The 25079-nt window shown below is 42.2% G+C and overlaps 1 pseudogene; it reads left to right on the forward strand.

Annotated features, from left to right (window-relative positions):
* The first annotated feature begins 14706 nt into the window (after positions 1-14706).
* Positions 14707-25079, forward strand: part of LOC142455507 (heterogeneous nuclear ribonucleoprotein D-like) — a 187580-nt pseudogene continuing 177207 nt past the window's right edge.

Consider the following 25079-nt stretch of genomic DNA (forward strand, 5'->3'; position numbering starts at 1 on the left):
TAAAGCACATTTGTACATTCATTGCCCTCATCATTCTCAAAACACTTGCTCTCCACCTAAGCCCCTGGCATCAGCTGATTTTTTTCCCTTCTCCCCACTCCCCACTCCCTCATGAACCCTTGATAATTCAGAAATGATTATTTTGTCATATCTTGCCCTGTCCAACATCTCCCTTCACCTACTTTTCTGTTGTCCGTCCCCCAGGGAAGAGGTTCTTGTAATCGGTTCCACCTTTCCAACCCACCCACCCTCCACCCTCCCAGTATCACCACTCACACCACTGGTCCTGAAGGGATCATCCACCTTGGGTTCCCTGCGTTTTCAATTCCTATCTATACCAGTGTACATCCTCTGGTCTAGCCAGATTTGTAAAGTAGAATTGGGATTATGATAATTGGGGAAGAGGAAGCATTTAGGAACTAGAGGAAAGTTGTATGTTTCATTGTTGCTACATTGCACCCTGACTGACTCATCTCCTCCCTGAGACCCTTCTGTAAGAGGATGTCCAGCGGCCTACAAATTGACTTTGGGTCTCCACTCCGTACTTCTGCCCTCATTCACAATGATATGATTTTTTGTTCTGATGATGCCTGATACCTGATCCCTTTGACACCTCGTGATCGCACAGGCTGGTGTGCTTCTTCCATGTGGGCTTTGTTGCTTCTGATCTAGATGGCCGATTATTTACCTTCAAGTCTTTAAGACCCCAGACACTATATATTTTGATAGCCAGGCACCATCAACTTTCTTCACCACATTTGCTTACGTGCCCATTTGTCTTCAACGATTCTATCATGGAGGTGAGCACACAATGATATGATTTTTTGATCTTTGATGCCTGCTAACTGATCCCTTCAGCACCTCGTGACCATGCAGGCTTGTGTGCTTCTTCCATGTGGACTTTGTTGCTTCTGAGCTACATGGCCGCTTGTTTACCTTCAAGCCTTTAAGACCCCAGACTCTATATCTTTTGATAGCCAGGCACCATCAGCTTTCTTCACCACATTTGCTTGTTCACCCAAATTGTCTTCAGTGGTTGTGTCAGTAAGGTGAGCATCATAGAATGTCAATTTAATAGAAGAAAGTATTCTTGCATTGAGTGACTACTTGAGTGGAGGCCCAATGTCCTTCTGCAACCTTAATACTAAACTTATAAATATGTGCACATAGATCTATTTCCCCATCCTCATATATATATTTGCATATGTACATGCCTTTATTTAGACTTCTAAAAATGCCCGTTGCCTCCTAGCTCTTTTCTCTATTTCCTTTGACTTTCCTCTTGTCCCACTGTCATGCTCAGTCTTCATTTGGGTTTCAGTAATTCCTCTTAGTTATATTACCCTTGATCATGCCCTACCAGGCCTCCTACACCCTCACCACTGATTTGGATTACTCATTGTTCCCTTATCCCTGGGTTTGTTAGCACCACTCCCTCTCCCCCCATCTACCCTTCTCCCATGTCCTCCAGACCTGTCAGTTCTGGATTGTTCATCGAGCCTATCTTATTTAGACAGACCTGTGGAAATAATAACATGCACAAAAACTAGACAGAGCAAAACCAAGCAACAAAGTACAACAAAGCAACAACAAACCAAAGACAAAAAACAACAACAATACACAACACAACAAGAAAGAAAAGCTTGTAGTTAGTTCAAGGACTGTTTGTTGGCCTTTAGGAGTGTTTTCCAGTCCAGTCTGTTGGGGTACCATGACCTGGCCCCAAAGTCCACTTTCAGCATTCCCTGGGGACCTCACCGCTCCATTGAAATGATTTTCAACAATGTCTTCCACTGGTGTCGAGTACAACCACTGTTTGAGTTTTTCCCGTTGATTTCTCCTTCAAGTTTAAATTCCAATTACTCAGCCACATCAGGGATCCTGGTTCCATAAGTAGTCTTGGATTGGAAGATCTACAACTCCTATTTGTCAGTTCCTTGCTGTGTTACCAGTGCCAACAGGATCCATCCCAATGGTTTAGAATACATTCATAATTTTCACACAGTGCCTGCTTTACAACACCATCTGCTATTCCATTCCAGTCAGATACACTGTGCTCCTGACCCTCCAACAGACTTACCATTTCTTGAAATGGTCAGTTCTTCTCACATTCTACTCCTGACCATCCCTCGCTCCTTTTATTTTCCATAAAACCGCCCCCAACTCCCCTCAGCAGAGCGTATCACTTCCTGCTCTGAGACCAGAGCACTTTGTACCTGGTTCAGGCAGCACTGGTCATTTTGAAACTGCCCCTGACCTTCCAAGTGCGTCCTGACAGTGGGTCTTTTCTTTTTTTTAAACTCATCATTACATCCCTTCCAAAGTGACTAAGGGCACATGGGTGAATGGATGGTTCATTTATGGGCCCTCTTGTATTGTGGCTCTCTGATTTTGATGTCGAAACAGGAAGGCGTTCCAACAACCAATCATTGGCAGATAGTCAAGCTTGGTGGCATGGAGGATCCAGCCTGATATGAGCTCCATTGAGCCATAGGTGGGAGAGACCTGGTGCCCATCACAGGTTGTGGGTCAAAGATTTTATATATATATGATTTTCTTTTAGAGATGAACTTGTTTTCCATGAATGACTCCAAGTTCATTTCAATTTTACGTTTTCTCCTTTTTTTTCTTTAAAGCCACAAAGAATGATTATTTGGGGTTTTAAAAGCAACATGCCTTATATATATTTACATAGTCCATCTCACAAAGTGAAATCAACAACAATCTTATTAAACCCTCCATATATGTGGTTCTCTCTGCCTCCCCCCACCCCTCACCCTTCCTTCCCTACTTCTCAATATCCTATTCCTCCTCTCTTCCTGTTCCCACCCCTGTTCCTGTCCCTGTTCCTGTCCCTGTCCTCCTTGTAGTGTGTGGATTTTCATTAAAAAAAAAAAAAAGACCCTTCAAAACCAAACCCACTACATTGTAATTGAGTATGACTTACAGTGATCCTGTCGGGCAGCACAGAATGACCCCTGTGGGTTTCTGAGACTCTGACCATTTACATGAGCACAAAGTCTCATCTCTCTTCCTCGAGCAGCTGATTTCGAACTGCTGGCCTTGTGGTTCCCAGCCTGTGGTAGCTACATAATCTGTTGTCAATTTGAGAGGATTAAGAGTAAAGGGGTGGAAGCCTGTGAGATAACAAGGTATCGAAGGGATCAGGTATCAGGCATCAAAAACAAAAAAAGAAAAATCATAGCATTGTGAATGAGGGGGTGTGTAGAGTGGGGGCCAAGGGCCCATCTGTGGGAACTTGGACATCCCCTTGTAGAAGGGCTGCAGGAAGGAGAAGAGCCAGTCGGGGTGCAGTGTAGCAATGATGAAATATACAATTTTCCTCTAGTTCTTGAATGTTTCCTACTCACCTCCCCCTGCCCCCCCCTACTATCATGATCCAAATTCTACCTTGCATATCTGGATTGGAGGAGGTATATTGGCACAGATAGGAACTGGAAATACGGGGAGTCCAGGACAGATGAACCCCTCAGGAACAGTGGTGAGAGTGGTGATATTGGGAGGGTGGAGAGAAGGTGAGGGAGAGAGGGGGAACAGATTACAAGGTCTACATATACCCTCCTCCCTGGGGGACGGACAATGGAGGAGTGGGTGAGGGAAACATCGGATGGTGTGAGATATGATAAACTAACAATTTATAAATTATCAAGGGTTCAGGGGGGAGGGGAGAGCGGGAAAGGAGGGGAAGAAAATGAGGAGCTGATACCAAGGGCTCAAGTAGAAAGTAGGTGTTTTAAGAATGATGATGACAACATATGTACAAATGTGCTTGACACAATTGATGGATATATGGATTGTGATAAGAGTTGTATGAGCCCCTAATAAAATGATTTTTAAAAAGAGTGAAGGGGTGGAGTCTAGTCTGCCAATCAGGTCACAGCTTGGTGACCTCATTTGGAGGCTAAGGAGGTAAATCACTCACTAAAGGTGGGACACACGCTCGCTCTCAGAGAGACATTCTTGCTAAAAAGGCACATGAAGACAGGCTGATGGCAGTCAGGGCCTCAGAGCTGAAGGAACCACATGGAGACCCCTGCCAGTGCCTCTACTGCCACTGAATCCACAAAACTTTGCACCCACTGACCAATGATCTTCCTGCATTCGGTGTCATTGCATGTGCTGCATGAGTCTGAAGAGGAATTCATACATGCAGTATGGGTTAAAGGAGTATGAGCCAAGAGCATGACTCGAAGGTAAGTTCCCTTGGCTGAGGGCAGAAGTAAAGGGCCAGGGCCCAGGCAGGGACAGGCAGGAAACGATGGCCTCAGGAACTGGGAAGGTCAGGGGATCAACATGGCAACATGAAGGCCGTCTCCATCTTCAGTTGCCTTGGGAAGATGGGACTCGGTACCTTTCCCCAAAGGGAAGGCTATGGAGCTTATTTGGGTGTGTCTGAATAAGACGTAGAACTGTGCCCCCTCTGAGCTTCAGTGACTGATATTTCAAAGTGGATGGTCAGGTCTTTCTGTGAAGGTGCCGCTGAGTGAGTTTGAATCTTCAACTCTTTGGTTGCGGCCAAGCACAAGAACCATATGCATAGTACAGGCACTTCTGGAGGGGGGGGCATGGGGGCAGTACGTGGTCTGTTATCAGTCTTCGCCTACTTGTACTTAACATTTTCTTTAATCTTTAACCTACTATTTGATCAAACTTTACAGAGTTTAGTTTACTCTGAGCTCAGGCTACCTCTATTAGCTATCTTTCCTTTGAGTCCCCAAATTCAAAGGCACCTAAAGCAAATATCCAGGCATTTAACTCAGTCACACAAACAGCCTCTAGTACTCCCAGGAAAAAGACAAATATCAAATAGGGCTAGTAGTGGACGTTGCAACTATTTGTCCCCTGAGACTAGCTTTGTCAGGGGGTCAGACCAATCATTCAATTGTGTTTGTTTGCAAACAGCTCTTTACTTTTTGAGTCCAAATTTGCACACACAAGATCATAGGCCATTGCAATTAGAAGGGATGTCAGGGCTTCCTACTCTCCCTTCACAGAGATGGAAATCCATGGTGAAGGAAGCTGCATTCAACTTCTAACACACGGAATTGAATCCGTAAGTTACTTTCTGTTAGAGAACTCAATCTCAGTCTAAGGTGCTTCTAAATCTTTTATGATTTATGCCTTCAGAAATAGCAATGCCAAAGGAAGGATGGAAACAGACATTTAAAAACAAACAAACAAACAAACAAACAAAAAACCCAACAACCAAACAACAAAACATCCTGAAATAATGAACACACACAAAAAGAGTGATGGAGCAGTGCCTGCCTGAGTTTATTTAGATAATTCCACTCTAAACAAAGCTTCCTACAGAAATTCCATAAAACTTAAAGATTACTACATCTATAAATAAGCCAATTTTAATAAGGGACAGGGAGCTCAACAGCCCCCTTATCCTAGAGCTATAAACCAGCAGTTAGAGGAGTCCTCGTGACACAGTGAACTATTCGCTGAGTGGTTAACCACAAGGTCAGCAGTTCGAAACCTCCAGCCAATCTGTGGAATAAAGATGAAGCTCTCCACTCTCATAAATATTTACAGTTTCAGACACCCACAGAGGCAGTGGTAACATTGTTCTAGAGGGTGGCTATGAGTCACAAACAATTCTGTGGTAGTGAGTTTGCTTTAGTGATTTATATAGTTTTATAGTTGAATTGTGTCCCCAGTAAACATCATTGAGCATCTAATCTGAACTACATAAAGAGAGTGAGAACAGAATACATGCTCAACAACACAGAATTTATCCTTAAACGCTGTGACTGGGCCCCCACCACTCGCTTGCAGCTGCTGTGATGCTGGAGGGTGTACCGTAGTTTCTTCAAACCCTGGCAGGATGACCCGTGGTACACAGATTCCAGTAGAGCTTCCAGACTGAGACAGACCGGGAAGAACATAACAGTCTACGTCTCAAAAAACAAACACCAGTAAAAATATGGTGAATAATGCTGAGGACGAGCTGCCTCCTCAACGTTCACTTCTTCCACGACAGATTTGCTAGTTCTTCCGGTAACACCAGGATTTATTTCACCAATGTCATTCATTGTTCAGCCTTCACGTGTCTATGAGGCAATTGGAAATACCATGGATTGGGTCAGATACATCTTAGTCTTCAACATCAAGGATCAACATCCTTGATCTTCAACATGTTAAACATGTTAAAGAGGTCTTGTGCAGCAGATTGCTTGCTGCAAAATATTGTTTGATAGCTAGAATGCTGCTTCCATGAGCATGGATTGTGGATCCAAGCATGATGAAATCCTTGACCACTTGGATCTTTCCTCCATTTATCATGAAGTAGTCTATTGGCCCAGTTGTGGGGATTTGGGCTTTCTTTACATTGAGCCACATACTGAAGGCTGAAGCAATCTTTATTATCTTTTAGAAAGCAAGGATGTATCATCTGCATATCACAAGTTATTAATACGCCTTCCCCCAAGGCTGGTGCCAAGATCCTCCTCATATAATTCAGGTTCTCTGATAATTAGCTCAACAAACAGATAAAATAAATATGGTGAAAGGATACAACCTGATGCACACCTTTCCTGATTTTAAACCCTTCTTCTTTTAGAACGCCAGTCTCTTTGTTCATGTACATATTCTACATGAGGACTATGAAGTGTTCTGAAATTCCCAGTTTTCTCAGTGCTATCCACAGTTTGCTAGGATCCACACGGTCAATTATCTTTGCATAATCAATAAAGTGCATGTAAAATTCTTTTGGTATTCTTTGAGTTCAGCCAAGATATATCTGGCATCAGCAATGATAGTTGTCATGCTTCATCTTCTTCTGAATCCAACGTGACTTTCAATGTGTACTACTGCAACTATCATCAAAAGATCTTCAGCAAAATTTTACTTGCATATTATATTAATGTTGGTCAATAATCTCCACATTCTGGTGGATCATCTTTCTTTGAATGGGTAATTATGGACATCTTTCAGTTGGTTGACCAAAGAGCTGTTTTTAAAATTTCTTGCCAAGAGGGTATGAGTGCTTCCAGTGCTTCATCAACTTATTGGAGTATTTTCATTGTTATTCAGAGCTTTATTTTTCACTAATGCCTTCAGTACAGCTTGGACTTTCCCCTTCAATCCTGTTCTTCTTCATCACATGCTACTTCTTGAAATTGTTCAATATCGACCAGTTCTTTTTGATACAGTGTTTCTGTTTGTTCTCTTCAGCCACCATTTTATGCTAAAAATGAAAAGGATTGAAGCTTTTTACCAACGTTGGCAGTCTGAAATTAATTAAACATGTAATCTAGTATGCCTTTATAATTGCTGGTAATTAGGATAAGAAAGTTGGAAACAAAGAAAAGGGATCCCATTTAGAAATAGAGCCTGGGTGGTAGAAAGGACACCTGAGGATTGCATGATAGAATTTTGCAAATACCCTTTCCAATAGCATAGATGGAAACCATACACGTGGATCTGGCCAGACAGAATATACAGGAATCAAATCAATTACACGTGTGGAAAGAGAAGATAGAGATTCTCGGTATCACCAGCCAAAATAAGGCCAGACACTGAGTGCGGATCAGACCATCAATTGCTCATATTCAAATTCAGGTTGAAGCCGAAGAAAATTTAAGCAAGTTTACAAGAGCTGAACTACAACCTTAAATATATTCTCTTTGAATTTAGAGACCATTTCAATATGACTGAAGATCACAATAGTTCTGAGATGACATCAACTATTTCATACACGAAGAAACCAAATGTTCATTAAAAATAGAGGGAAGATTAAAATATATTACAAGGGGCAATTCTGAAAATTTTCCCTGAGTATAGAGTAGCTTAGGAAGAAATTATGAAGTAAAACAACTGAACAGAAGATTTCAAAAAGTAGCTAAAAAAGATAATGTAAACTAATATAATGAAATCCGTAGACTTGGAATTAGAAAGCCAAAAGGGTAGAATGCACTCAGCATTCCTCAAGCACAAAAAATGACTAAAGAAAATGAATAAAATATTGAACAATGCAGTAACTATAAAAAGGAATATGGAATAAGTACAGTCACTGTAGCAAAAATTACTAGTTGACATTCCATTGTTTCAAGAGGTGACATATAATCAAACAAATGGCATTGAAGGGAGAAGTCCAAGTGGCACTGAAAGCATTGGTTCAAGACAAGGCTTCAGGAATCTAAGGAAACCAATTGAAATCTTTTAACTGGGAGATGCAGACCTGGAGATTGGTGCCCATGCCAAGGAAAGGTGATCCAACAGGATTTGGAAAATATTGAACAATATTAATATCACATGTACATCAAATTTTGCTAAAGATAACTTTAAAATGTTTGCAACTGTCAGAAATTTAAGAAGACACATAAGAAGACATAAAAAAGGGATGCAATTCCTCATTTCAGATGAATCTCGGCTAAAATCAGAGAATATCAGAAAGATGTTTACTTATGTAAACATAAGTAAAACAATTCAATTGTGCAGATAACAAGTTTATGGGTAACATTGTAAAGCATGGCAATTCTAGATCCCTTAATTGTACTCACATGGAACCTGTGCATTGGCCAAGAGGAAGTTGCTCAAACGTAACCTGGGGACATTGCACAGTTAAAAACAGGAAAGGTGTGCATCAGCATTGCATCCTTTCACTATACCCGTTCAAATCTATATGCTGAGCAAATAATCTGAGAAGCTGGACCATCTGAAGAATAATGTAGTATCAGGATCAGAGGAAACCCCATTCACAATCAGTGATACATAGATGATGCAACCTTGCTTGAGTAGGACTTGACGCACTTACTGATCCAGATCAAAGACTACAGCTTTCAGTATGGATTGAATATCACCATCAAGAAAACAAAAATACAATTGGACCAATAGACAGGATCATGATAACTTATAAATAGATTGAAGTTGAAACTACAATCAATGTCCATGGAAACAGCAGTCAAGAAATCCACAACATACTACATTGGGAAAATCATCCACAAAATACCTCTTTAAAGTGGTAAAAACATCTCATTTTTAATATTACGGTGCCCCTGATCCAAGTCATGATATTTCCAATCACCTGAGAAAGCTGGACAGTTAACACAGAAGATTAAAGACTAATAGATGAGTTTGAATGATGGCATTGACAAAGATATTGAATATATAATGAGGTGCCAGCATGAACAAGTCTATGTTAGAAGTTCAGCTAGAAGGGTCTTTAGAAGCAAGGATGAAAGACTTCATCTCACATATGTGTGATATGTTATCAGGAGCAATCAGTGAGAGGAACGGACAGTGGCTTCAGCAAGATGGCCAGCCCGAACAGTGGATGGAGCAAGAAGGCCTTCAGCTGTACAGAAAGAAGGCAGATAGGAGTTAGAGTAGCTTGATGCAAGCTCACCACAGCAACGCTCTGTACTGACGCCACAGGGAATAGCATAAAAGTGAGGGTAGGACTTCACCAATGTAATAGGAAAAATTGTTGAGGGCTACAATGTTCTATCTACTGTTGAAGATCAAAAGATATAGTAGCCTTCGGTATGGATTATAACACAACGTAAAGAAAAAGCTAAATTCTCACACCTGGATCAATAGGTAACATCATGATGAGGAGGAATTAGGACTGAAGTTGTCATAAATTTCAGTTGACTTGGACCCACAATTAATGATATTGGAAATAACATTCAAGAAATCAGAAGATGTGCTTTACTGAGCAAATCATCTTCAGAACAAAGATGTCATTTTGAGAACAGAAGTGTACCTGACACATAAAATTTTCAATCACCTCATATGTATGTGAAAGCTGGACTATTCATAAGGACGTTTAGAGAATCGATGCATTTGAATCAGGAAGTTGATGAAGACTATTGAAAGTGCCATATATTGCCAGAATAACAAACAGGTCTATGTTGGAGGAAGTCAGCCAGAAAGCAAAGATGGCGAGACGTTCTGCCTTATATTTTGGACACGAAATCAGGAGAAACCAGTCCCTGGGGAATGGCATCATGCTTGGTGAGGTGGAAGCACTGTAAAAAAAAGAGCCCCAATGAGGTGACACCGAGGCTGCAACCAAAGGGTCAAGCACAACAAGAACTCTGAGGATGGTGCAGGATCAGGCAGTGTTTTGTTCTGTGGTGATGGACTTGCCATGGGTTGGAACTGTCTCAAAGGCACCTAATCACAACCACATTACTGTCCTACCTTGTCCTCTGTGGCTAACCTGAGCCAGAGCCAAGGGCAGTCGCTTACAACAATAACAGCAATACTTCTGGCAATGGATAAGCATCATCTCAACTAATCCTTACAGTAGGTATGGCTGATTCTTCATTGTATTGGTAGGGAAACTGAGAGTTAAGATAATTAAGTAGCATGGCTGAAGGTCCCACAGCTGGTGGGTGGCAGTGCTGAGATTCTGACGCAGGTCAGTCTAGATTGCTAACCAATTCTAACCATTACTAACTATCTCTAGTAACTTCCATGAGACTAGATGTATGGAACTTGTAGCTTAATGGGAGGCCACACTTGAAAAATAGTTCCAGCACCATATGATAAGGGTTAAATGGGGGAGAGCAATGATTAAGGAAAAGTTCACAGGGAGGCAAGACCACAGCAAAGGTTAGGCGAAAAATGGGCGAAACATCCATTTAGAGATGGGTCGGAGAAGCACCATTAATTATGGGGCCAGAATAACAGGAGTTACCTATGTGAACCTGAAGAAGAACCAACTGGTTCTAGGTTTAGACCAAATGTTCCCATGGCTCAGGTTTGGATCTAAGGCCACTTATGAATGGCAAATCTTGATGCAGTCCAGATAAGGAGTAGAATCTGTAGGCAAGGTGGACATTGCTCCTGGCCATCTGAATGAAATCTTTATGTAGCTTGGTCCACCACAGCCTTTCAGGTGGCAAGTTGGGGTACCTTAGTCTGGAGGTGAGCAAGGAGGTGCAGCTAAGCTGAAAGCCAAGCTAAGCTGCCAAGCGCCAAGGATGTTACTGGAGATCATGCCACTTTACTGCACTTCTCTACTGCTGTAGCCTCCCGTTGAACAGCCAATGCTTCGTCCGGCCTCAATACTTTCAGAAAAGTAGGCTGCTGTGTTCCTGGTGGTGCGAACAGCTTAGCTGACCCTGCACAGCTGCTACTGGATGGAGCATAGTCTACGGTGGGACACAGGGGCCATCCTGAGCCAGAATCCACTTTATTGGAACCTTGACAAGCTGTTGTAGTGAGGAAATCTTTAAGAAAGGCAAGAGGCATAACAAGGAAATGGCTGGGTTCTACAGGTGAGCTCTGTGCCCAAGGCTCTAGTGGAGTTTGTTTTCTGTTCGTTGGTATGTGATTGCTTGGCTAAGTCATCAAGTTTACAAGATAAAAATGAAACAATCATGGCTAATACATGGGCCCTGGCTGAACAGCCTCAAGGCCTCTGGTAATATTTGCTTAGAGAGAGAGTCCTTTCTCCTTGTTTTATATTGAATTATTCCTCCCCCTCACCCCTCCCCGCTGTGTCTGCTCTTAATTCTGCCTAATGCTGGCTCTCCCCTGCATGCCCTCCCCTCCTGCCCCCCACCCCCATCAGCATCTGAGGATGAGCTGCATTGTGCATTGCTGCTCAGATCTTTGTTGAGCTCTGGATCTTGCCTTTCTTCTTAATGAGCAGCCCCTCCTTGGGGTCGCCTGTGCCCACTTACATCTGACTCCGTCCGAGAGCTAATGCTGAGTCCTGGGCCCCATCCCAGAACCACTCAAATAGGCGGGCTGCATTGTGCAGCAAAAGGTCCCCGGTCAGTTTTCATACCTGCCCCGGAAGCAAAACCTCTGGCAGCGCTCAAGGCCCTGATCTTCTCTGTCTCCTCTAGCAAACCTTCTCTGGAGAATGAAGTCACATAGAAGTATAGCGACTGGAAAGTGGACTTTGGGGCCAGGGCGTGGTGCCCCAACAGACTGGACTGGAAAACGCTCCTAAGGGCCAGCAAACGATCCCTGAACTAACTACAAGCTTTTCTCTTGTGAACTGTTTTGTTCTGTTCTTTGTCAGTGGTTTGTTTTTGTTGTTTTGTTGTCTGGTTGTATACTGTTGCTTTGTTTTCCTCTGTCTTGTTTTCGTGCATGTTAGTGACTCCACAGGTCTGTCTGAATAGGACAGGCTGGATGAACTATCTGGAGGAAAATCAACGGGACCGACAGTTCCGGGGGGACTTGGGGTGGGGGGGTAGGGGGGTAAGGAAGTGGTGTTAACAAACCCAGGGACAAGGGAAAAACATGGGACCCCAAATGGTAGAGAAGGGGGAGTGGCAGGCATGGTGGGAAATGATCAAGGGTAAGGTTGCTTAGAGAAGAGGTATACTCTAGCCCAGGTGGCAATGAAGCATGGTAGTAGGGCAGGAGGAAAGTCAAGGGAGATGGAGGAAAGAGCTAGGAGTCAAAGGGCATTAATTAGGGTGCGAGGTAGTACCGATGAAGAACACAGCTTTCCCCCAGATCCTGGATGCTTCCTCCCCCCAACTACCATGATCCGAATTCTACCTTGCAGGACTGGATAGGGCAGAGGCTGTACACTGGTACATATGAGGGCTGGAGGTACAGGGAATCCAGGGTGGATGATACCTTCAGGACCAAGGGTGTGAGGGGCGATGCTGGGAGAGTGTAGGGTGAGTGGGTTGGAAAGGGGGAACTGATTACAAGGATCCACATGTGACCTCTTCCCTGGGAGAGGGACAGCAGAGAAGGGGGGAAGGGAGACTCCGGATAGGGCAAGATATGACAAAATAACAATGTATAAATAACCAAGGGCACATGAGGGAGGGGGAAAGGGGAGGGAGGGGGGGGGAAAGAGGACCTGATGCAAGGGGCTTAAGTGGAGAGCAAATGCTTTGAGAATGATTGGGGCAGGGAATGTATGGATGTGCTTTATACAATTGATGTATGTATATGTATGGATGGTGATAAGAGTTGTATGGGTCCCTAATAAAATGTAAAAAAAGAAAAGAGGAGAAAAAAATGATTAGGGCAGGGACTGTACAGATGTGCTTTATACAATTGATGTATGTATATGTATGAACTGTGATAAGAATTGTATGAGCCCCTAATAAATTGTTAAAATTAAAAAAAAATTCAAAAAGAAAATGATTAGGGCAAAGAATGTACAGATGGGTTTTATACAATTGATGTATGTATATGTATGGATTGTGATAAGAGTTGTATGAGCCCCTAATAAAATGTTTTTTAATTAAAAAAAAAAAGAAGTATAGCGACTGTACAGGGATTTGTTTTTATATTTACATGTCTTAAAGTTGGGAATCATACTCTATCCGGCTCTGAAACTCTGGTCTCAGGTCACAATGGGCCTTATGTAAACGTCCTACCTCCTATCTCTTTCCTCCTAACCTTTTTCTCATACTCTTTCTTGCTGGGTCCCCTTGACCTTGAGCATAAAGCACAAATGTTTTAAGAGATAGTTAATGTTTAAAGGGAGAAAGCCAGGCTTGGGAGGGGCAAAGACAGGTTGCTCAACTGACAAACAAATCCACCTTCTGTCCTTTCCTAAGCTAACAGGAAGAAGCCAGAAGGTGGTCACTCACCAGTCATGGCTCAGACAAACCACCCACCAGGCCCCCCATGAGATTACACAACCAACAACCTGAAGTTATAAATAGATTTTGCTGAAAAGCCCTAGAGAGATTGGATAGGCAGATGGGTGGCCTTTATTTGTTTTCTCTTCAAACACTCTTTATGGAGTGTAAGCTTAGGGGCAAAGCATTTGACCTTCACTTTTGAGTTCGACCTGCTCTCTTATGTTATGATGACATCTTTGTGTCTCTACAGGACTGATTTTGCCTTACCCTTGACCTCATGCCATCCAGTCTGTTACAGTGGTGATAATGAGGACAAAGATAGATGGTTCTCTACCTTCTCTCTACTCCAATCATTGTTATTTTTTTTCCAGACCCTGGTATCTAGTATATCAACTACTATAGTATTTTCCATATTGATTGATGGCTGTACCACCCTCTAATTTGTAAAATGATTCTCTTACACACGTGTTTCCTCAGGTATTTCCTTTGCTCAGAATATTTCACTGGCTTCCTACTATTTATGATAACTGCTTCCAATTTTTAAAATCACATATTCTATTTGTATTTATAAATTAAATACATACTCGCTCTACTGTCAATTCATATAAACCTACTAGAACGAACAAACTTTACTTTTATTGTTAAATTTAGACAAACACAAGTTTAAAGAGTTCTGATATTTCCTCATTGTATCCAGATAGGCCATCTTTGATACCCACAGAGGCCAAGACAGAGGATCCTGTTGAATCCTTCTGCTGGGTTTCAAAGCCTTCCAAGATGTGGTTCCAGGTTATTCGACACCCATTTAATCAACATGTATTGGGAGACAACTACGGCCAAACTGTGCACTAGGGTTAGAGGCATAATATGAAGGACCGACAGCCCTTTACATGGTAAAATTCACAGTCCAATGGAAGAGATAAACATATGGGTCAGTAACTTTCAGAGATTTAAATATTCTATCATTAACATTTGCACAAAGCCTTCCAGATGAACAGAAAAAAGAAATAACTTGTGTGATTTAAAGAAAACATCCAGAAGATTATTTGAGCTGAAGCTTAAATGTGGACGAGGACATTACCAGGTTTCAAAGAGGAGAAAAAGCATCCCAGGTTCAGGAAAGAGCATGGGCAAAGTCACAAAGGTGCAAACGAATATGGTACACCTGGAACAGGGCAAGCAGTTCACAGACACTGCTGTCGTGTGTGAGGGAGGAACAGGAAATAGAATGTACGATTTAGATCATGTACCTCCCCAGTAAGTTACTAATACAGATTCACTGCCATGGAGTCAATTGTGAGTCATAGTGACCCTGGAGGACAGGGTAGAACTGTCCCTGCGGCTTTCTGAGACTAGAGCTCTTTATGGGAGTAGAAAGCCTCATCTTTCTCCCAAGGAATAACTTGTGGGTTTGAATTGCTAACCTTGAGCCCAATGTGAAACCCACTCTGCTATCACAGCTCCAGGTCTCTACGAGTCAGAATCAACTCCGCGGCAGTGAATTGTTATTGTTATTAATAGGTTTTTATATTATTCTGAAGTTAGAAGGACTCATGATGTATTTTCATAAACCGTGCTTTTATTAACCTGTCCTCCCCGCGGGAGCAACAGATTATGAAGTAGAAAGCATCTGGGGCGAAATGAAATTGCTTGGTTTGGCGCTTCTATCTTTGTAACTCTTACCCAGTTACTGGGTGGGAACATGTAAATAAGGTACAATGGATTCTAGTTTGAGGATTGCTCAGTTTGGTGATTCTTTGGGTGTAAGAGAATCATCTCAGAAACAGGACCAGGAAGAATGCCGTGCCCATCACGAAGGAAGAGCCACCAGTGGGGGACATGTGAGACCCTATCTGAAGCAGCCAACGTAGCAGAGGCCACACCACTGAAACCACGAGACAGAGCTGGGAGCAGGACGTGAATCAAAGCAGTGGGCTCCCCGACCCACAAACCAAGGCAGACAATGAGAGAGCCAAGTGGGTGCACTGAGGCACTGGTGTGGTTAAGATGACCTTATCCTCAGGGGCTTCTGATCCTGACTTGTAGTAACCTGTTAACTTCTGTAGTAAATGCCCCTAATTGTCTGTTAGTTTTGTGTGCCCCTTGGAGCAATATCCAACAACAGAGGAATAGAGTTCCGTGAAAGGAATGGTTGGTGTCAGAATGGGATAAAGAAGGATGGAAGACAGTGGCATGTCTGACCTCTGTCTTGTGGCAATCAACCTGGGGCTGGTGTGGACTTAGACTCTCCCTCTGCCTACCAAAGCCAGAGGAGGTCAGATGTGGCCTCTAGCCATTTACACAGAATCAAATGGGTAGTTCTTCAGGGCAGGCCTAGCCTACCCGACCTTCCTGAAAACACTACACCTGGTGTCTCTCCCTCTAGCTGATGGCCTGTGCTGCTCAGGAGACCTTATCCCGAGGGCCAAAGGGTCAAGACAGCAGGGATCACGTCCCCTTACGGCCTACGGGGCAGGTCAGAACTGTCCCATGCTAGGACTGAAGCACCACAGACTCTCGCTCCATGGCTGAAGGAGGATGATTGGGAAAGTGTCTCTGAGTCACCAGAGGGTGACCTACTGATGAGATTGGGCCATATCCCTCATCATCAAGAAGCAATCAGTTGAACTTGAATTTTTTTTTAAATGCTTTAAAACAATACAGATGCATATAGTGGAGGGTCAGCTTTTTCCATGTCTTTACCTTCACAACTTCAGGGTAGAAGACACCATCATATATCTTCTATTTTTATGGCAATTTTATTAAGAAACTCAGGTTTTTTACATTGTTCCCAAGTGCACCTTTTATCTTTTAGGTTCAGTAACACGTCTGATTCCTCTTTTATGAAATCTTGCCTTAAAAATCTCCTTGAAGGAGGATTCGATCATTTAACCAGCCTTTACGGTATGCTGTATGAGTGTCACACACTGCCCTTGGCTAGGCTTTAATTTCTAAATTTGTTTCTTTCAATAATAAAAATAGGGTAAGAGAGCACCATCTTTTTGATGTGTACTTTGGGTTGTCTCCCTGTTGAAGGATGGGAAGTTGACCTTGAGCTATGCACACATTCTCTCTTGTGATCAGTACCAGGCATTTATAGGACCCTTGGTCAGCGTTTGAGGTATGGTCTGTGTCCAAAGATGAGAGCTGTCCTCAGTGAGGTATGACAGAAATAGCAGTCATGAGTCTTTAGCGCTCTATATACTAACAGTGACATCATCATCCAGAGATACAAAAATGTTCTGAACTGTAAAAGCTATAGTTCCCCATCTAAACTGTGAAAAGACAGGGATTGTTCAAATGAAATGACAAACATGAAATGCAGATGTGCGACTTGTTTCTTGATATTAGGTTGAATCAATTCCAATTTACAGCAACTCGTATGATGGCAGTGTAGAACTGCCCCAGAGGCTTTTCCTGGCTGTAATCTACTACAATGGGTTTATCTAGCAGAGCTGATGGTGGATTAGAGCCACCAACCCTTTGGGTCACAGTTGAGCACTCAACATCACACCACCTTGTATATATGAAGCAAGACAACCCAACAACCCAAATCCTGGGAAACAGTAGGTATGGTGGGACATTCACGGCACTAAAAGCCGTAAGTTTGTGGTGCTTGCCTCCACTCTGATACCACTCATCTCCTTGAAAAACCTCACAACTTTTCTGGTTCTCCATGTTCTCAAAAGGTGATATTAAATTGATTGATATCAAAGAAGTTGATTCTGAAACACATCTCTTTTCACACAGTGCCAACAAAAACGTGATTTATGAGGTCAATATTGACTCTGATATGGGTATGTCTGAAATCTGGATGCTTTCATTATTCTAGTCTAGAAAAGAGTCAGTAATACGTCACTTCCCTTTAGTGAAACATTGCAAGTGGAGAGAATGAAGAACACACTCTTTGCTACCTACTAGTCTCATTTAGGGCTTTATTTTGTAGTTCTCAAATATCTTCAAATGAGGAATGAGGATAGGGAAGGGAGAAAAAGATATGCAAAGTGAAAAATGGACCAAGTCCTCTTCAGAAGCAAAAGGAACCAGAAACCACTGTCTACCCAACCATAGAAGCTGGCTTTAGGATTAGTTTCACCACACTCTCTTCTCCTTTCAAAAGACAATGCCAAACCTAGCTTACCTCTTTAAGAGATTGTGGAAGAATGAATGATTTATTGAAATTTAAAAGCTCATTCCCAAAGACAATATAGCACATGAGCCAACTGTCATTATTGCCGCAACCATTTTCTCGCATGGATTGCAGTGACCCCCAAGTGAAGATCTCTACAAAGAGGCCTATATAGCATGCAACCCAGGTAGAAAGCCTGAATGATGTACTTCAGAAAGACCATAACCATTGAAAACCTGTGGAACACAGCTCTACTTTGAAGGTTGTTATAAACCAAAATAGATACAATGGCAACGATTTTGGTTTGGGGTTTTAAAGACCCCTGCGGAGAAATAATCAGCCATGATGAGGCTCAATGCTGGCCTCCAGTTTTAGCCAATCAAACAACCCAAAGTATATCAACTTGACTCTGAGCTTAGGAGATAGCAAGAGCACTAGAATAAGATGAGTTATTTAGGCAATTTTACTAAGAGAGCCACGTAAAAGAAAACACCATGGAATTGTATGTATAGTTTCAAAGAGCACATATACTCTTTGAAGCTATATAGCTAATTATTTTATATTAATTAGTTAATATTTATTTTTTTAATCACATTCATTGACTCTGGCCTCAATTTGTGTTTTCTCTTGAGGAGACATTGGCAAGCTATACTACCCATCAGTGACATCCAGTCTGTAACCTATTTTCCTATAGCCCATGAGGTAAGACTGACTGGCACATTTTACAGGGTTGTAGAATGACACCACTGTCTGTCAGTTTGGGGTACTGTAGTGGCTTGCCTAGTGCTTTGGTACTAGAAGAGATGTCATCAGTGGTCAAAAGGTCACTCAATATGAACAGGTTCTAGTGGAACATCCAGACTGAGACAAACTAGGAAAAACATTTGGTGTTCTATTTCTTAAAAACAAAAAAAGGAAACCTTAGAGTAGCAGTGGAACACCGCCTGATAAAGTCAGAAGATGAGGCCTGCAGGTCGGAAGGCACTCAAAAGACAACAGGGGACAGCTGCCTCCTCAAATTGGAATTGATCTTAATGATGTGGTTGAGCAAAGCTTTGGGCACTTCCATTGCTGATGTAGTATGATTCAAAGTGAGAAGAACAAACTGTAAGAATCCATTCATAATTGCAACATGAAATACATGTAGTATGAAATCTAGACAAAATGACCCCTTTGAATTAGACAATCATATGATCTACTATGCAAGGCATGAAAATTTGAAGAGGAATGGCAGGGTGCCAGAAATAGACTTCAAGTGTATTAGGGTTTGTGGATCAGACCTTTCCCTGTGATTTTCACCCTCAGAGTGATTTGAGGGCTCACTGAAACACTCTAAGTTCACTGGGTCTGCTCATGGGCTACGCTAATCCCTTGCCATGTCCAGCAGGAAAAAGTCCACCACCCCTTCTTGCATCCAAGATCTGAGACCTACAGCATGTAGCAGTTTCCCCAGACTGCTGTTTAAAATTGGTCATAATCTTAGGCTCATGGAGAACCTCTGAGAACTAGCCACAGGGCTCACACCAGAAGTCTCCTCTCTGCAACCTCCCCGATCCTGCATTTACAGCCTTTTCCTGGCCAGGAACAGAACTGCATCAGCCATCCCCTTTCCTCCTCTGCTCAGTTCCCCAATGGACAGCGTGGGTAACAACAGATAATTAGACACTAATTTGCTGTAATTGGAGAGCCTCTAGGATATTGACACATGGTAGTGTGTAGATCCTCAGAGCAAAGCCCGAGGAGCTGTGCAGGAAGGGGCTGGAGTGACATAGGAGGGTAGTGAGGGAAATTCAGACCCAGTGGGTCCCAAACCAAGTCTGCTAAGCTGGTCCTCCTTCCCTGGGGGATAACATTGCAGAGCCCTAATACCAGGGCACACTAGAAGCCCATTATGTAAACAATAACAACAATAACAAAGACCCTTAAAATGCTTTCAATCCAAGGCTGTGTTCCTTTGTGTAACTTTGAATGTAAGCCACCAGAAACCTGGTCCATGAACATAGCTTAACATAACAAAACAGGCAGATAGTAGAACCCCTAAGATAGCAATCTCAACCTGTGGGTGGCGACCCTGTTGGGGGTTGAACAATCTATCACAGGGGTCATCTAAGACCATCAGAAAACACATATATCTGATAGTCTTAGGAACCCAGACACCACCCTTCTTCTGTTTTTAAAAAAAATCATTTTATTGGGGGCTCGTACAACTCATCACAATCCATACATACATCCATTGTGTCAAGCACATTTGTACATTTGTTGTCATCATCATTCTCAAAAAATTTGCTTTCTATATGAGCCCTTGGTATCAGCTCCTCATTTTTACCCGCTTGCTCCTCCCTCATAAACACTCGATAATTGGTAAATTATTATTATTTTGTTATTTCTTACACTGTCCGAAGTCTCCCTTTACCTACTTTTCTGTTGTATGTCTGCCAGGGAGGGGGTTATATGTAGATCCTTGTAATCAGTTCCCCCTTTCTAACGCACCTTTCCCCCACCCTCCCAGTATAGCCACTATCACCAGTGGTGTGGAAGGGTTCATCTGTCCTGGATTCCTGGTGATTCCAGTTCCTATCTTTAACACTATGCAACCTCTGGTCTAGGAGATTTGTAAGGTAGAATTGGGATCATGATAATGAGAGGAGGAAGAATTTAAGAACTACAGGAAATTTGTAAGAATTTTATGTCCAGTTGTCTACAGATGGGTTTTGGGTACCCACTCTGCATTGGCTCTCATTCACAATGATATGGTTTTTTTTCCCTTTGATGTCTGATACCTGATCCCTTGGACACCTCATGGTCACACAGGCTGGTGTGCTTGTTCCATGTGGGCTTTGCTGCTTCTTAGCTAGATGACTGCTTGTTTACCTTCAAGCCTTCAAGACCCCAGACTCTATATCTTTTGATAGCTGGGCACCACCAGCTTTCTTCACATTTGCTTGCTCACCCGCATTGTCTTCAGCGGTTGTATCAGGAAGGTGAGCATCATGGAATGCCAATTTAATAGAAGAAAGTATTCTTTGATTGAGGGAGTACTTGAGTGGAGGCCCAATGTCCATCTGCTACCTTAATACTAAACCTATAAATATGTACACATAGATCTATTTCTCCATTCTCATATATATATTTACATATGTACATGCCTTTATTTAGACCTCTATAAATGCCCTTTGCCTCCTAGTTCTATCCTCTATTTCCTTTGACTTTCCTCTTGTCCCACTATCATGCTCAGCCTTCATTTGGGTTTCAGTAATTCCTCTCAGTTACATTGTCCTTGATCAAGTCCTAACAGGCCTCTTACACTCTCCTTGCCACTGATTTTGGATCACTTGTTCCCTTGTCCCTGGATTTGTTAACACCACTTCTTTTCCCACACCTCCCTGTCTCCCATGTTCCTGGAAACTGTTGGTCCCGTTGTTTTCTCATCCAGATTTTTTTGTCTAGCCTATCTTATCTAGATAGACCTTAAGAGACAATCATATGCACAAAAACAAGTCAGAGCAAAACAAAGCAACAAAACAATGACCAAAAAAAGCCTGTAAACAGTTCAAGGTCTTTTTCTTGACCTTTAAGAATGTTTTCTGGTCGAGTCTAATGGAGTACCACGTGCCTTGGCCCCAAAGTCTATTTTTGGTACTCCCTCAGGACTTCCTTGCTCTGTTCCCTTTGCTGTTCTATTGCATGCCCTTAATGATTTCCTCCGTGTGGTGGGGTCAAATCGGGTGCAATTCCCACACTGGAGACATTGCCCTTCTATCTGTCTCCAGGCGGGTCTTCCCACATGCAGCTATGCCCACATATGAGTACCCGGTGGGAAGGCTGTTACCCATGCTACACCATGCTTCAAGACAAAATGTCATGTATTTATAATTAGAAATAAACATTTCACAATATATAATTACATATTGTTTTGTGATTAATCAGTATGCTTTAATGATGCTCAATTTGTAACAATGAAAATACATCCTGCATATCAGATATTTATGGTATGGCACATAACAGTAGCAAAATTACAGTTATGATGTAGCTATGAAAATAATTTTATGGTTTGGGGTCACCACAACATGAGGAACTGCATTAAAGGGTAGAGGTATTAGGAAGGTTCATAAATACTGCCCTAAACACAGTTACAGAGCTTTAACATAACAAAACAGTAAAAGCCAACAGGAGCTGAAAGCTACAGCCCAGGCTCCAAACTGGTAAAACTAGTTTTGTGACAGCTGTGACAGGAATTTTTGAGAGACCAGTAATTATGGCCAGAAACAGTTTGCCTCCAGAGTGAGGCCACAGGCCTTGAGGTGACCTCACCAAGCTACACTGTCAGCCCTCTCTGGACCAGCACAATGTTCTGCCGACCACTTCCAGCCTTAATCTATGCCGAGGCCTCCCTCCAATGCTCTTCTACAAACTGCCATGGCCCCTTGCTAATTTGGCACACACAGGCACCACCCTCGAAGCCTGCAACCATTTGGCCAGTGTCTCCTTAGAGGGCCATCCAATCTAACCTCCAAACAACAGAGCAGGCTAGGCTAAGAGGGAAACCACAGAGGGACAAACTGTAGCCCGACACCCCACTTCCTACCCCCAGGAGAGTTGGCTACAGGCAGCCTGCAGAAACATTTGTGCCAACCTCTCAGAGAGCCCAGGGCTCTTTCACTCCCAGGAAAATGGCACCGAGCTCCTCCAAAACAACCCATAGCAAGCTGCTCACAGAAAGCTGCTTCAACAACGTCAACAAAAAATCGAGAGAAACAAAAGGTAATGTTGGAGGAAGTCCTGAACCTAACAATGTTCATAGAAGAAACAGACATTGATCTGCAATAGGAAGAACTCATCAGAATGCTGCTTGGACTCAGACACTTTATGAGGGATGCAATACAGAAAAAGGATGAAACAATAGAGGACATAAAGGTCACACACCAAAGGGAAATACAAGAGTTAAGGGATGAGGTAACAAAAGCAAATAAAAAATCCACAGACCTCACCAACATACCAGAAAAAGCAGAGAATTGTACCAGTGAACTTAAGGGTAACCAGACAGACAACAAACAGGAAAGACAGTCAAACAAGGTAATCAGAGAAGCTGAAGAAACCCTAAGAATAATGTCTGATGCTATGAAGAGGAAAAACATTAGAATAATTGGACTACTGTACCAAGACACAATGAAGAAGTCATTGGCAAAAATATTGAAGGGAGTCTTAGAGGAAAACTTCCCCAGCTTAATGAATGAAAATCAGGCAACAATTCAGGAGGCCGAAAGGACACCAGCTAGACTGAACTCCAAGAAGAATTCGCTAAGGCATATAAAAAAACTATCTAACTTTGAGGAAAAGGAGAAAATAATAAGAGCAGATAAGGAAAACAAGGCAGTCACCTATAAGGATCCCCAAACAAGAGTATTCTCAGACCTATCGGTGGACTCCATGAAGAAGAGCAGAGTGTGGAATAACAGTCTGAAAGGTGAAAGAAAATATTGCAAACCCAAGAATACTCTATCCAGTCAAATTATCTATTGAAATAGATTGAAAAGTAAGAGTCTTCCTGGACAAGAAAAACTCAAAGAATATGTTGGGGGGAAAAATGTCTAAAAGTATTCTTACTGACCTAGTGTGGGCAGAAGAACTACACTCACTAAGCACAAATAACAGACCACAACATAGAGCAACTCCAACCAGAGGTCAACACATTAAAAACAACCATCAACATAGCATTGGCTCAACAGTGAAAGGAATGCAAGAATGAACCCCCATACACACACACAATATACTGATAAGAAGGGAGGTAGGAAAACACTCCACACAAAGGATATGAGATGACATCACAGAATTCACAGATGGATGTAATAATTCTGAATATCAATAGAGTGAACTTGTCCATTAAAACACTGAGATTAGGAGACTGGCTTAAAAAACACAGCCTATCTATCTGCTGCCTACAAGAGACATATCTCAAGCTAACAAACAAAAATGGGCTGAGACTCAAAGGTTGGAGAAAAATATACCAATGTCAATTCAACATAAGCAGGTGTTGTAAATCTTATCTCTGACAAAATTTATCTCAAGATGCAAGCCATAAGAAGAGATAAGGAGTAGAACTATATAATGTTCAAGGCAGCAGTAGACCAAGAACCATTGAGCATAAGAAATATATATATGCTGAATGAGAAACCCACAAAATTTGTCAATCAAATGCTCCAAAAGATGGAAAAAGAAACCACAGGCTCAACAATCACAGTACATGACTTTAATACACCGCTCTAGGTGAAAGATAGATTACAGAGAAAGAAGCTTAACGAGGAAGCTACAGAACTAAACTCTACAATTAGACAACTTGACTTGATATTTTCAGAGCTCATATTCTTCTCAAGTCACACAACACATACTCAAAGATAGACCACATGCTGGGGCACAAGTCAAGCCTGTGTATATTCAAGCACATAGAGGTCACTCAGACTTCCCTCAAAGACTACTATGCCATAAGGCTGGAAATCAACAACAACAACAACAACAACAAAAAATTAAGAAAATGAGGGCAAAACAATTGGAGAATGAATATCTCTCTACTGCAAAATGAGTGGCTATTAGCCCAGGTGGAAGATGAAATTAGGAGCGTTTTATAAACCAACAAGTATGAGAATATGATGTACCATAACCTTTGGGACACAGCAAAATCAGTTATCAGAGGAAGTTTGATAGCAGTAAATGCGCATATGAAAAAGAAGAGAGACTTAGGATTGATATGCTGGCACAAACCCCACAGCAACTAGAGCAGAGTCAATATGACAATCCTACTAACAGCAAAAGAAAAGCAAAATAAAAACCAGGGCTGTCTATATCTATCTACATAAGATAGGTAGGGCAAACAATCCTGAGGAAAAACTATGGGGCTGGTCGTTCTGAGGGGACATGGATAGGAAGGGGTGGGGAGAGCCAACAAACTCAGGGATAAGGGAACAAAAGAGCTAATATTGATGGCGAGGAGGGAATGTAATATCTGGTGGGGTTTGATCAAGTGCAAAGTATCCAAGAGGAATTATTGATAGCTGAATGGAAGGTGAGCACGATTGTGGGACAGGAGGAAGGTGAAAGGAAAAAGAGGAAAGAAGAAGCAAACGCTTTTATACCTCAATTTATAGAGGTATAGCTATAGGCATATGTATGTATATAAATATATGAATTTATAATGAAAGGATTAGAGGCTAATGTACATATATGTTAAGTATTAAGATAGCAGACAGATTTTGGGCCACTACTCAAGGCCACTTTGTTTTAATAACCTGGCACTCTTTGATACTCACCTTCTAGACACAATCGCTGAAGACAAAATAAGTACATAAGCAAATATGGTAAAGAAAGCAGATGGTGACCAGTTATCAAAAGATATAGCATCTGGAGTC

Source organism: Tenrec ecaudatus, chromosome 8 (genome assembly GCF_050624435.1).
Source record: "Tenrec ecaudatus isolate mTenEca1 chromosome 8, mTenEca1.hap1, whole genome shotgun sequence".
Taxonomy (NCBI): Eukaryota; Metazoa; Chordata; class Mammalia; order Afrosoricida; family Tenrecidae; genus Tenrec; species Tenrec ecaudatus.